The following is a 15,889-nucleotide window of genomic DNA, read 5'->3' on the forward strand; positions in this document are numbered from 1 at the left end:
TTGCGTTTTTCCACTTTATGCGCGTTGCACTTTTGCAGAAGCGCTCTAAACTTCAACTCAACTGGAATAAGTGTCCGAAATCATCTGTGTTTCTTTTCTTTCATTGCCTAATTGACTGAATTGAGAGACCGAGCTGTAGTCTGTAGTGGCAATGACAAGTGGAAGCATACATGGTTTGAGTTAAGCTAACGTTAGCTCACCTTCAGCGTCACCCTCGTGGACAAGCTGCAAGACTTATCTGAACAAGTTGTAGCCTCATAATTAGGCCGGACGACTGACAGTAGATCCTCAAACTGTCCTCAACTCATCATTAAATAAGTCTGAACTAGGGTTGCAACTGTATGATATTTTTGTGGTACCACAACCGTCTCCGAAAATACCACAGTATTAGAGTTTCTCTTATTATCAGCATCAGTGATTTGCTGGGTTCCTTGCTACAGTTAAAAAATGATGAAGCAAGCTGCAAAAAGCACACTCATAGTACGTTAGGGCTGCAACTAACGATTATTTTTATTGTCGACTAATCTGTTGATTGTTTTGATTAGTCGACAAATCATTTTATTGAAAAATGTGTTAAAATGTTGAAAAATGTTGAAAAATGCTGGTCTGTCTCTCCCAATGCTAATCCTAATGTCTTGTTTCGTACTCACACCAGAGGGTTTTAGTTCACCGTCATGGGAAAGTGTGTAAAGCTGCCAATATTTGAACGTGAGTATTGAAGAGTATTTTGGGGTACTTTTATAGTACTTTTGTATGAAAAAAGACTAAACTAAAATAGTCACCGATTATTTTAATAGTCGATTAGTAATCGATTAGTCGACTAATCTTTGCAGCCCTATAGTACGTATGTTTTTATTATAGTGTATAATCACCTGAAAAATAAAAATTGTTGTGTTCTCGTTACCTTGGAATGAGCTGTTTAGAGAGTATCATGTTTCTACAGTAGCCCAGAACGGACAAACCAAACACTGGCTTTAGATTGAGCAATAGAGTGTGTCAGTAAACCCGGAACTCCGTTAGCGCTTTTAGCACTTCTGGTTCTCTTATCTAAGGTCTGTGGTTAACAAAAGCTTAAGCGAGTTTCAGGTTTTGTTCTATGACATGGAACACGTCAGTAAATACCCTACTTGTGAATTTTGAAGCTTTTACGTGTCGTAAAAAGGCGGTTGCTAACAAGTTGCTCAATACGACTACAAACCCTGTCGGGGACATAAAACGTCATCACCTCCGAACAGACGAGAGTGCTGGCAGTGCGCCATTACAGCTTCTTATTTAGCTTAAACAGTCCGATTTCCCCATTATACAATGTTTTTAAAATAAAGCGGCCGAAATCAGTTGAAAGCTTAGTGGCGGTGACGTCAAGAGTCATGCGACCGTGGAGTAGTCATGTAGTCCGTTAAAGCCTAACATTAGCTTTTTACTTCTGGCGATCGCATTTAAGCTTCAAATGCGGTATGAAAGGTGTTCATATGTGAAGATTATCTCGCTGAACAAAACCTGTAAGTATCATAAACTTGTGTTAGCCACAGAGCTTATTTTCTGACATAATCCAAAACGCAATGCAAAAATCACATTCACTTTCTCTTCTGGGAACCAGCGCGATGCTAAACTTCGGGTTTTGACGTCAGCCCTGGCACACTCTATTTGTGTTTTCGCATCAGCCACCATAGTTAGAGGCCCATCTGCAACAAGCATGGTCGAATAAACACTGATTTGCAACATAAAACTGCTTCATTCTGTGTTTTTACCAACATAAATCACTGGGTGCGTTTGTTTTGGAGAGGAAAAGATCTCTGTGGATAATTCAGCTGTCGATAAAAACCTCCTGAATAAAGAACACTGAAGGATTTCTAAGCAGAAGTTTCAGCTGGTTGCAATCTGCAGCCCTCACCAATATATGCCACTAAACCCCAGAAATCCTGCACACTAAAACTTCAGAGCCACCATGAACAACAAGTCCTTAAAGTACAAAGAAGTATCAGAATTTAAATATCTACTGCTCTGTGTACTGATGAAGATCAAGCAATGTGATTGAGAGCTCCAGAGAAGCTACTAATGAACCGTTTGGTCAGGTTGTTGAGTCCGTCAGTGAATGATCTTTGTCTGACGATTGATTTAAGTTTTAACTTTAACTGAGACTACAGCTGATCCATACAGCCAAACAGTTATGAGCATACTCCTATTACAAAACAAACATATTTGTATTTTTAACTACAGTTTGACCCATTTCATACACAAAAAGGCTTCTGTTAATGTGTTAAAAATAGGACATTTAACTAATCTGTGCTGAAGTTTGAAGTTTTTAAAACAAAAATCTGTTTGTAGAGTCCAAACAGAGGATCAGCCCTGCAGCTCACTGCCAAACAGACGCCATGTTCTCATCCAGAGCTGTGATATCATCCCGCCTTGAGCCTCATAATCCTGGACTTCATCTCTCATGTGGACGCCTATGGCCGAACCTCAAGTCACCACACCGTCAACGAAGCAGCCAGGGTCTGAACATACAAGATACTTAAAGAAAAAGGGTGTTTGGAAGTATCTGGTGTTTCAGGCTGATATGTGTGGTCTGTTGTGTCTGAATGAACTGACTGAGATCATATTGAAACCACCTGGACTCACTTATATCTGTAGCCCAGGACTCAAGACCTTTAAGGTATCGACCAAAATAACCCAGCACCAAGTATTATCGAAACATCTCCAGTCAAACAATGCCTGCATTTGGTCCTTTTTGCACCAGGGTCTAATCCCATACCACCCCGACTTCCTGCCAGATTAGTAAACTTTCTGTTGCTGCCTTCTCAAGAGCCATCTCCTGTCTCCTTGTGGCAAACAGTCAGTTTAACGTCTGCCCTGTAAACACGAGCTAACACAGCAGCAGTGGCTAACATCCAACACCAAGCTTTTTAACAGTCCTAACAAACTCAAATTGATACCGAAACGATTTATCAAATGAAGGACTTTATTGGTATCAGTATCACTTTAAGGGCACTAGTATTATCAGTATCGTAATCATTTAAGCCCTATTTTAACATCAACTAGAGTTTACAATTCTTTCTATGGTCATCAATATTCCAGAATTCCAGCCATATAGAAGAACTACCAAACATTTTTTAAATAGCCTACATTTAAACAGTGATAAAATACACAAAAAAGACGGGCTGATATCTGCCATCTGGCTCACTGTGGTGAAGGCTACTTCTGGTCTGATCTACGAGGAGACCCATCGTGTACTAAAGGTTTTCCTGGAGAACATGATCCGTGAAGCCATCTGCACTGAACACACTAACTGCCATGGATGTGGTGATTTCTCTGAAGAGGCAGGGTCGCACTCTGGTCTGCAAGTTTATATTTAAGTTGGTGAACATATATCATATCGTCTTTTGTCCCATCTGCTATTGCTTATCTTAAGAAGCACTGACCCTTAATGTCCATGATTTACCTGACAGTGTGTGACACTGGATACTGTGTGTTATGTATTTGTACCGTACTGTACTGTATGTTTTCGTGTACTTGTGACTCCTGTCTGTATCTCAAATTGCCCCTCAGGGACATTAAAGTGATACCTTACCTTATGTTACATTACGTCTTATTGGTCACACAATATTAGGCTATTTAATATGCTATTAATGAATCTATTTAGCATATTTCCCACCAGACATTTGGCCGTTGATATTTTGACTTGCTGGACAACTACACTTGCCGGCAAAACGTTGGCATATGTTGATGTGGGGAAGTGTACAGATATATTGAGAAATCTAAATAAAATCTTATAGCAAAGGTGTTTAATTCTCAGTTTTCAGGGGCAAACATAAATCAATAAATATCTCTAATGGCTTCAAGTATTACATAAAGCTGTTATCATTGCTTTTTTAAGTAGAAGTCTGATGTTATTTTCAACAAATCCTGTGTTAGTCCGTCTATCAGCACTATCTGACTTCCTGTCTGTGGCTCTCAGCTTCAAGCCCATTGGTTCCCACAGAAAAAGGACATTTTTAAAAACTCCCTTATCTATTAAATAAAGTCCAACCCAGTTCAGATAACTCTCAGTTCCTTGTGAAAATAAAAATCAACACACACAAGTGTTGTTGGGTTTTCATAACTGAACAGACAACAATCCACCAAAAACCTGATCATCAGGTACAGCAACACCTCTACCTCCACACAGCTCCATCACGCTCATGTTTACACGCAGATTTTAAAATGTGACCTTTAAATCTGCTCGCTGCGAAAAACAAACCCTGTCGATTCTCACAGCTGAACGCCGACTTCCTCAATGAGCCGAAACTATAATCACAGGATACAATAAAAAATAATGAGCAGCAGTGTCACAGTGTGACCCGGTGTGTGTGACTTGACACTAAATGTACATTTTAATAAATACACATAATGAGAATTATCGTCATCGATACCACCATTTCTGCTGCTCAAAGTGAAATAAAAAAATCCGTTTATTAGGGGAAATTTTTTGCCCCTCAGTCAGCAATTAGGTAAATTTATGACCATAAAACACACATCACATCTCTTAATATGAAGCGTTGGAGCGGAAAGATAAAGTACATTTATTACAAAGCGATAGTTTCACCTTTAAAATTATCTCTCCTAGATTAAATATGTTTACACACTGATTTAACGCACCACTTCCATGACCAAAAATCAGTACTGTATCCCTTAAATGTCCTTAATTTTCCAATAAATGCCATTTAAAAAAAATTTTTTGAAGTAAACTATTAAAATTTGATGATGGATTTTTAAGGGGTGCACTTAATCATCAATCAGCTCTAAAATAAAGTGAGTTGTGATGTACATCACCGGGTTATTAACGTAAAATGATTAACTTTGTCCATTTTCCCGTTATGATGTGACAAATTGAGCTCCTTAGGTAAACATCCCCAAAACTGAAAATTAAGACTTTTGAAATTAAGGAATTTTAAAATGTGTATAAACTTTTACACAATTTGGACCTAATTTTTGTCTATCTTTCATGATATTAGTTACTGTACATATCACAAACACTTAATAAAAAATAAGGGTTTTGTTTAAGATGGTATCATAAAGTACCATAAAAGCTTCTTACAATCCATCTACTAAAAACTCTTAGTATTTAAAGGGGGTTTGGCATTACGAGGAGATTAGCAGACGATCTACTTTAATATAAGCTGACATAAAGTTGTGTAAACAGTATTTAAGAAGTAAATATGAGTATAAAATAATTTGGGTCAACCTTTAAAAGAACTTAAACATTTGGATGACATTTTCTTCTAACATTCACGACACCAGTTATATAGATTTAACAACAATGTCAGCTAAAAAAAAAAGTTATGTAAACAATATTTAAAGAGTAAATATGTGTATCAAATGAGTACAAGTCAACTTCTACACAAATTACTAAACAAAATAAGATGTTAACTTATGTTGGAGTTTCTTCTAAAGTTAAGTTAGATATATTAAACACTGATCAAACATTAAGGGATTTGTTAAAGCTGGTATTATGAAGCAAATAAAAGTAATATACATTCCATCTAGTAAAAACTCCACATATTTAAAGGACGTTTGGCATTGGAAGGAGATTATTGGAAGATTTATCGTCAATGTCAGCTAATAAAGAGTAAATAAGTGTATGACATGAGTATGGGTCAACTTCTACATGAATTTCTATGCAAAATAAGATGTTAACTCATGTTGGAGTTTCTTCTTAAGTTAATATAAGTTATATTGATTAAACATTGATCAAACATTAAGGGATTTGTTTAAGTTGGTATCATAAAGTAGTGTATACTGCACGTACTTAAAGACTATTTTAAGGAGGTTAGCATTAGAGGAAGAGGACTGGAAATGTATGACTTAACTTTAATGTCAGCTAATATGAAGTTAAGGGAACAGTTTTTAAAGAGTAAATATGTGTATGACATGATTCTACATGAATTTCTATACTAAATAAGATGTTAACTCATGTTGGAATTTCTTCTGAACTGAAGTTATATAAAATACACCTTGATCAAACCTTAAGGGATTTGTTTAAGTTGGTACCATAAGGTAATGTATACTACATGTACTTAAAAACTCCTGTTATTTAAAGGAGGTTTGGCATTGGAGGGAGATCATTAGAAATGTAAGATTTAACTTAAATGTCAGCTAACATAAAGTTAAGGGAACAGTATTTAAAGAGTAAATATGTGTATGAAATGAGTGTGGGTCAACTTCTACATGAATGTCTCTGCAAAAATAAGATGTGAACTAATGTTGGAGTTTCTTCTGTTCTTAATATAAGTTATGTAAAATACACACTGATCAAACCTTAAGGGATTTGTTTAAGTAATGTATACTGCATTTACTTAAAAATTCATTTTATTTAAAGTAGGTTTTGAATTGGGGGAGATCATTGGAGATGTAAGACTTAACTTTAATGTCAGCTAATAAAAAGTTGTGTGAACAGTTTTTAAAGAGTAAAGAAGTGTATGACATGAGTATAAGTCACATTCTACATGAATTTCTCTTCAAAACAAGACATTAACTCAAACTGGAGTTACTACTGAAGTTAATGTAAAGTATATATTACATAATACATTAAGGGATTCATTTAAGTTATTGTGATAAAGTAACGTAAAAGGAACGCATACTTCATTAACTAAAAGCTAATATAAAGTATTTGAAAAGTAAATAAGTGTATGAAATGAGTGTGGGTCAACTTCTACGTGAATTCTGTGCAAAATAAGATGTTAACTTGTGTTGAAGTTTCCTCTGAAGTTAAGTTACATATATTAAACATTGGTCAAACACTGTTGGTCTCATAAAGTAACGCAAAAGTAACGTGTACTCCACCAACTAATAACTCCTGTTATTTAAATGAGGTTTGACGTTAGAGGAGATTATTGAAAATGTGAGATTTAACTTTACTGTCAGTTAATATAAAGTTATGTGAGCAGTGTGTGAGGAGTAACTGTGTGTATGACAGAGTGTGTGTGAACTTGTGGAGGTATTTGGGCGACATTTTCAGCCGTTACGTTAGCGTTAACGTTAGCTAGCTGCTCTCTGACATTTTGTTGGTGTGTTTCGATGTTACCGACCGACTGACCGCCAGGCCGACTCCTGTGAAAACAACCTTAAACTACAGCGACATTTTCCTTCTTCATGTTCCTGTCGTTACACACTCACACACGGTGCTCGGGTCAACACACACACGGACTAAACTTTAACGTTAGGCCCCCGTTAACGGAACTTTACCAGATGGTGATTTATAGACTTTAAACCAGAAATTTCGGTTCACTCACCGTTTGAAAATTCGACGTCAAAAGTCCAAACGGCTCTTCAGCCGTGTGGGCCGGTTTAAAGATGGAGTCTGACTGTGTGTGAGTTTTAAAGAAGAGAAAGTAGAAGCGGTAAAGTTGGAGCTGAAGAGGAGAAGAAGAGGGTGATTCGGTTGGTGAAGTCCTCCTGCTGCCATAAGAGATGAGGTCACTGCGTTAAAAATAAAAGGATGTCGTCATCGAAGCTCCAGTCAAATGAACTCAACAGGCTTCTTAAAGGCGCAGGCACCCTTAAAAACAACTGTACCGACTGTAAAGAGGTTCACACTGTCAGGTCAGGTTTATGGTATGGAGGACAAATACTGCCTGGAAATGAATAGATTAAATGTTAATAAATTAATTAATTAATTAATTAATTAATTAATAAAATAACGTCATCAAGCTTCTTAAAGGCGCAGGCACCCTTAAAAACAACTGTACAGACTGTAAGGGGGTTCACACTGTCAGGTCAGGTTTATGGTATGGAGGACAAATACTGCCTGGAAATGAATAGATTAAATGTTAACAATTAAATTAATTAATTAATTAAGTAACTAATAAAAGAACGTCATCAGGCTTCTTAAAGGCGCAGGCACCCTTCAAATCAACTGTACCGACTGTAAAGGGGTTCACACTGTCAGGTCAGGTTTATGGTATGGAGGACAAATACTGCCTGGAAATGAGTAAATTATATGTTAATAAATAAATTAATTGATTAATTAAGTAATTAATAAAAGAACATCATCAGGCTTCTTAAAGGCGCAGGCACCCTTAAAAATAACTGTACCAACTGTAAAGTGGTCCACACTGTCAGGTCAGGTTTATGGTATGGAGCACAAATACTGCCTGGAAATGAATACATTAAATGTTAACAAATTAATTAATTAATTAATTAAGTAATTAATAAAAGAATGTCATCAGGCTTCTTAAAGGCGCAGGTACCCTTAAAAAGAACTGTACCGACTGTAAAGAGGTTCACACTGTCAGGTCAGGTTTATGGTATGGAGGACAAATACTGCCGGGAAATAAATACATTAAATGTCAATTATTGATTAATTAATAAATAAAAGAATGTCATCAGGCTCCTTAAAGATGCAGGCACCATCAAAAATAACTGTACCGACTGTAAAGAGGTTCACACTGTCAGGTCAGGTTTATTATATGGAAGACAAATACTGTCGGGAATTAAATTGATTAAATGTTAAAAAAAAGGATGTTGTCATAAAAGATCGACTCAAATTAACTCAACACTCTTCTTTTAACAGTGGAGTTACCGTTAAAAAACAACTGTAGCAGCTGTAAAGAGTTTCAAACTCTGAGGTCAGGTTAATGGTATAGAAGACAAATACTGTCGGGAATGAAATAGATAAATGGTAAAAAATTAATTAATAAATAACAGGATGTCATCAAGCTTCTTAAAGGCGCAGACACCGTCAAAAACAACTGTACTGACTGTAAAGAGGTTCACACTGTCAGGTCAGGTTTATGGTATGGAAGGAAAATTCTGCTGAGAAAAAATAGATGAGACGTTACAATATAAATAAAAGAAAAAAAGGATGTTTTTTTATTGAAGCTCCAGTCAAATGACCTCAACAGACTTCTTAAAGAAACAGGCACCATTAGAAACAACTGTAGCGACTGTTAAGAGGTTCACACTGTCAGGTCAGGTTTATTATATGGGAGACAAATACTGCAGGTAAATATATAAATTATATGTACAAATAAATAAATAAATAAATAAAAGGATGTTGTCACTGAAGCTCCAGTCAAATGAACTCAACAGGCTTCTTAAAGGCGCAGGCACCCTTAAAAAACAACTGTACCGACTGTAAAGAGGTTCGAACTGAAATAGATTAAGTGTAAATAAATTAATTAATAAACTTCATATTCACATATTCAATTCATGAACTCATAAATCAAAATTATGAGCTATTATGTCAAAATGTTTATTCTTTTAAAAAATAGAAAGTAAAACTTTAATCTCTATTTTAATTTCTGTTTGTCTCTACTAATATTGATGTTTCTTTATTTTATATTTTACACACAATGACACTTTAATATATTTTTTTGTACAAGATGGATGAATTTGATTTTTGTTTTTAAAGAAAAAAAGATGGTTTGCACTTAAATTTAAGTTTTAATTATTATTATTTCCATTACATAGTAATATTTTACTTGGTATTTCTGAGCTATTTGTATGTCCGCTAATTTTGTAGCTCTTGGTATTAATGTAAAATCATAGGACATTTTCTGAAATGGAAACATCTAGGGAACAGCAGTGGGCCCAGTAGTAAACTCTGTGGTTCTCCAAAGTTAACTTCTGAGCTTTCAGAACACGACAGGCTCTTGCTTGTATTTTCAAACTGTTTAAACGTAAAAGTGAGCTACATAAATTGCTGATTTACAAGACTTTTTAATCAGTGTTTTGTAATCACAGCTTAAACCAGCAGGTCTGGTGTGGTCACAACTCTCAGCAGATGAAAAAGACAGGTTGCATCTTATTTGGTGATTTCCCCCTGAAGTTTGGTGAGTTCATTAATCAGCTGAGTCTCCTGCAGTTTTTGTCCGTGCAGCGTTTGAATTCCTTCCTGAGCCTGCAGTTACAGGACGGTGAGCAGACGGGGGACAATGGATGTGATGAAAGCAGAAGAAAACTGAAAGGTTTTTCATACTGGAGCAATTAGCACGCATGGTTGAGTCAGCCTGATGAATGAGAATGAAACGATCAAAGCTCGGAGCTGCTGCAGAGCTGGAAGACACCAAACCCAACTTCAGTCTGATCACACTCTACAGGAAACATGATGTCTAAACATGTTTTATACTAGAATGTTTATCGATATGTGAATAACTCACCATTTTCGGTATGTACAAATTTTAATTGAAATTAATTCTTATGGAGCATTGTATGGCTGATTTCTTTTTTGTGGCATTTTATGTCCTCATGCCTCCAAATGTGTTTGGATCCTGCTGCACGTGAATACAGTGTATTGTATGTGTTTGTTTGTTCTTTAAGATAATCTTCACAAATAAACACCACCTTTATGATTTTTAAGCCTAAATACAATTGCCAGAAGTAAAAAGCTAACGTTAAGCTATAACCAAACTATACTACAGTCACATGACTTAATGTCGCCACCACAACGAGGCTGTTAAGCCATGTCCGGCGTGATGACGTTTTGTACGCTCATTTAGCCACTTGTTAGCAACTGCCTTTTTTAAGACACGTAAAAACTTTACAATTCAGACGGGGATATTTACTGATGTATTTTATGTCATACAACAAATAACAGTTGACTTTAGGATAAAGGAGCCCGAAGTGCTAAAATGCTAACTCATTTACAGGTTTTAGGACTGCAGCACTCTATAAGTCAAAAATCTGCAATTGTAATTTAAAACTTTGATTTTTTTTTTTTAAAAAGCTGTGACATATTGAGTCAAAAAAATAATAATTTTAAATAAAAAAAAAATTACTTACCAAGTTAAAATTGTGAGACAATTAAGTCAATTTACCATCCAATATTTTTGACTTGATGCAATTTTTGGTACATATATTAATTTCTTCTGTAAAGGCAATACTTTTAACTTGCCATCATAATTTTGGCGCATTTCATCTATATTCGCTTTTTTCTTTTCTTGGCAGAAATGAGCTTCTATAACTCTGAAGTTTTATTACATATTGTAGTTCGATATGAATTTAAATTACATCTTAGAAATGTTAATGTGAAAAAAAATCACATTGTAAGTCAAATTTATCTGATACTAAATGAAACATTTTTACTATTTAAGTCAAATTATTGTTATTATCAGAGACCAAAATTCAAGTCAAAAGTTTAAGTTTAAAAAGGTTGGATTGTCAAAGTCATAATTATGAAACTGTTTTTTTTTTACTATTTAGATTAAAAAAACTTTTCTTTTTAAGTCAGAATAACAAAATACTTAAAGAAGTTACTTACCAAAACAAATTATGAGACAATAGGTCAACTGACACAATAAGACTTTTATTTTACTCAAATAATAATTTCTGTTTAAAAAGTCATTCTTTTAACTTACCATGTTATAATTTTGACTCGGGTTCTTTCTTTATTTTTTCTTTTCTTGGCAGCATTGAGCTTCCATACCTGTGAGGTTTTATCACACACTGTGGTTCTAACATGACTTAAAATATGAATTAAAATCACACGTGTGAAACCTGATGAAGTTCATGTGGAGTCACGGACTCAGGGTCAGTTTGTTGTCTTCCCTCCATCCCATCAGCACCATTGTTGGTTTCCCGTAGCGACCGGCCTGTTGGATAATCACCGTCTCCTCGGCGCTGCGGTTGCTATGGCGACATGCTGCGACAGCAAACCCCCGTCAGCATCAGACCAATAATTGTAGATGGACAGCATCATTTCCTTTTAAAGAGCGGACGTGTTGCAGAGAGAGCAGCTCGTCACGGTGTGTGAAGGTCGACAGGTGACACTGTCTAAAAAATTATCAATAATTCATAATTAATCCAGCTGATAGATCAGGCAGCAGCACACACACACACACACACACACACACACACACACACACACACACACACACACACACACACACACACACACTCCTCACATGAAATCAACCTGATAATAAATAAAATCACCTTATTCTATAAAGAGTCGTACTCACCGCTGAAGAGGAGGAGGAAGAGGAGGAGGGAGGTTTGCAGACCTGAGGTGACCTCAGTCTTTGCATGATGAACACGATCAGTGCTGATTTACATTTAAAATAATAATAATATATTTTATCTGCAGAGACACTCTACATGTTAAATTAGGTTCTGAAAATACAAAAATAAAAAACAGTAGAAGTAGAGCAGGACATAAAATCTGTTAACAGCAGACTGATATAATCATGATACCTGATAACTAAACTAGGATGGACTAAAATAAAAAGACAACTTTTCTGTTCTTATATGTTAATTGGGATTTGAAGGATACGGATAACTTAATTATTATGCACTGTCTTTATGTGCTCAGATATTCATTATTAATTTGTTAGTGGTGTAGTTTGTAGTTAAAGTATAGGCCTAATATTAAGTATAACAAGAAGGTATGAAAATGTATGAAATGTTAGTAATCTAATATTTTAAACAAGATTCCTGCAGGATTTTTTTATTTTTATTTTAAATGTTAAATTCCTCTCTTTGTTTTTATTTATTTATTTATTTTTTACTTTTTAATTAATACCTCAATGTTCACTCTAAGGAGCATTTTCATTTTTCCTTTTATGATTTCATGTGTTTTGTGATTTGTCACTGTTTTTTCTTTTATTGATTTGATTTGAATTGTGGTTTGAGATTTGTTTTGTTATTTGTTGTGGTGTTTTGTTGTGTTTTCTCTTTTGTTGATTTTGTTTCAATTTGTATTTTTTAGTATTTAGCCTCTTGTGGCTTTTCCCCCCTTTTTTTGGTTATTGTAATTTGCCCTTTAGGGCCACCGTAGAATTTACTAATAAAAACAATGGAGCACAATTTAGAGCACAATAACACCAGTAACAATCCAGGAACAAGTTGCATGCTGGGAGGGACATTTATATTATTTTTAGTTTAAAAAAAGGTGGGGGGTATATATATATATATATATATATATATATATGTATATATATTGAATTAAAATAATAAAACTACATAAACTAATGAATCGTTTTTAGAGTTTTGGAATTACAAAATATACTGTGTTCAAAATAATTCCCAATTGTTACAATATTTACATCAGGATGGTTTGGTAATTTAAAAGGTAAATCACATTAACTGTCCATATGCATGTGTGCTTTTATATTTAAGATCTGGAAGAAAACGCACACTGTGAACAAAAGTATTATTTTAACCCATTTTAGCTGCAGTCAATAAACAGCAGCATCTGTCTGCAGTCAGTATAAACATATATATATATGATGTGTGAGGGGGGAGTGGGGGTCTTTCCTTTCAGCTTTGGGGCCCCAGAAATTGGTTGGTCCGCCCCTGCTAGTCAGAAAACATCCATCCTCCTCTTCATCAGCTGCTGCTTCATCCTCCAGCTGCTCTGTGGAGCACACAGACGGACAGACAGCACACACAGGTGGACTGACAGACAGACAGACAGACTGACAGACAGAGCGAGCAAACAGCCATGATGTCTGCTGCCTTCACGGAACTCCTCCTCCTCTTCCTCCTCCTCCTCCTCTTCCTCCGCGCTCCAGCACGTCTCCTTCAGCCGAACTGAATCACGGAAAAACACCAAAATGAGTCGTTTGTTCCCGCTCTGCTGTGAACCGGTGAGTCTCCATAAAAACACCACATCTAACCTCACACACACACACACACACACACACACACACACACACACACACACACCTCACTTACCGGACCCGATTATCAGCGACACGTCAGAGGCCGTTTTTCAGCGTCTACAGGCGGCTCCATCACCTGTGGACCACCGGGGAGAAAATCTGTTATTGTCTTTAATGTATTAATTCCGATTTTATTATGTTTTTTTCTTTTCATAATTAATCTGCATCAGTCATCATCCATCGCGGTGAATCAGATGCAGGAGCAGACATGATGTAGGCCGGATACATGATGCTGATCTGCCCTCAGTTTGTGGGAGCGACACGGGTTGTTTATTTGTTTGTTTATTAGATTTATCATCGATTGATTACATGTTTTTAAAGCTATAGACCAAACTAAGAAGCTCTAAAGACACAAATATAAGCTGGAGCCTTTTTTAAACGAACCATATGTGTGTATTTTTAATATTTAATCATCGAAAACAATCAAATTTTGCTCTCAAATATTAAATAAATATTGACTCTGTGTGAGCTCCAGGTGAACACCATGTTGTTTTCCAGCAGGTTCACGTATCAGCTACAGTCAAAGTATATTTACTCTGTCCGTCAGAATCATGTTGTGATGCTCAAGAAACAGCATCGTGTCATTTTACACCTTAAAATCCCCTTAAATGTAGATATTTGAACTAAAATGAGGTGAAATAATTAACTTAAGGATGTAAAACAGCAGATTTTGGTGCTCAGTATTTTTCCATGTGGAGGTTTAACTCTTCACTGAGATCAGGTTGGATTTAAAGGAGCCTCAGTTTGTGCTGAAGCGTCTGTGTGCAGATGAGAAGACGATTCAGGTGTTTTTTAAGGGAAGTTTGTTGTCTTAAATGTCTTAAGGTGATAAATGTAAAGATGTAAAATAGTGTTGTGTTTCAGTTGTGTGCATATAAATAGATTCCAGGCCCTCAGTCAAACAGTAGCTACTGATATCAGGAACATGTAATAGAAAATACTCCACTATACGAGTACAATAATGTAATGTTACAGTAATCACATACTGCACTTAAGTACAAATTTAAGGGACTTATGCACAGAGTTGAAAATTATTAGTCAGTAGCAGAGGTGTGGACTTGGGTCACATGACTTGGACTTGGATCAGACACGAGTCAAAAATGTGATAAATCTTTTTGTTTTTGTTTTTTTTTAAACTTGCAACTCGACTCTGACTTTAACACCAATGACTCGTGACTTCACTTGGGCTTGAGTCAGACTCGACACAATTATTTGATGACGTTAGACTGGACTTGGGAGCTCGGAGTAGAGCCGCTGCTCCTTCTCGTCGAAAGGGGTCAGTTGAGGTGGCTCAGGTGTCTGATCAGGATCCTCCTGGGCGCCTCCCGCTGGAGGTGTTCCGGCCACGTCCCACTGGTAGGAGGCCCCGGGGCAGACCCAGAACACACTGTAGGGATTACATATCTCATCTGGCCTGGGAACACCTTGGGGTCCTCCAGGAGGAGCTGGAAAGTGTTGCTGGTGAGAGGGACGTCTGGGGTGCTTTGCTTGGCCTGCTGCCCCCGCGACCCAGCCCGGAAAATGGATGGATGGATAGACTGGACCTGACAAAATAAAAAAAAATTAAAACAACAACTTGCAACTCGACTTGAACTTTAACACCAGTGACTCGTGACTTCACTTGGGCTTGAGACAGACTTGAGACAATTATTTGATGACATTAGACTGGACTTTACAAAATAAAAAACATTTAAAAAACAACTTGCAACTCAACTTGGACTTTAACACCAGTGACTCGTGACTTTACTTGGACTTGAGTTAGCCTCGAGTCAAACATCTGATGACTTGAGACTGACCTTGACAAAAGTAAAAAACAAAGTTGCAACTCGACTTGGACTTAAACACCAGTAGCGCATGATTTTACTTAGACTTGAGTCAGACTTGAGTCAAGCATTTGATGACTTTAAAAAAACTTAAAAAAACAAACAAACCTGTAACTCGACTCCGACTTTACACCAATCACCAATTACTGTCGTGAATTCACCAAGACTTGAGTCAGTCTTGAGTCAAGCATTTGATGACTTTAGACCTGACTTGACGAAATAAAATAAAGTTATAGCTGCTGCGCAGTGATGGGTCGGGTCCAAGCATTTTTAGGCAATTCTGAGCAACAAGCAGGAGAATTGGAAGACATTTAGGAATTTAGCAACACAATCTACCTTTTGCATCAGCTGAGGCTTGAACTCACAACCTCTGAGACTAAGAATCAATTTCTATCTCACTGAGCTAATTAGTCAGTGACAATTCATGTG

At 36.4% G+C, this 15,889-nt stretch overlaps 1 protein-coding gene across 1 annotated transcript in view; it reads left to right on the forward strand.

The window, feature by feature from the left end:
- Nucleotides 1-13,046: 13,046 nt before the first annotated feature.
- gpr19 (G protein-coupled receptor 19) overlaps nt 13,047-15,889 on the forward strand; it is a 9,651-nt gene continuing 6,808 nt past the window's right edge. Inside the window, exon 1 of the mRNA XM_050036361.1 lies at nt 13,047-13,562. The gene's annotated coding sequence lies outside the window, so the exon portion shown is untranslated. The remainder of the gene's footprint in view (nt 13,563-15,889) is intronic.

The sequence above is a fragment of the Epinephelus moara genome, chromosome 23, assembly GCF_006386435.1.
Source record: "Epinephelus moara isolate mb chromosome 23, YSFRI_EMoa_1.0, whole genome shotgun sequence".
NCBI lineage: Eukaryota > Metazoa > Chordata > Actinopteri > Perciformes > Serranidae > Epinephelus > Epinephelus moara.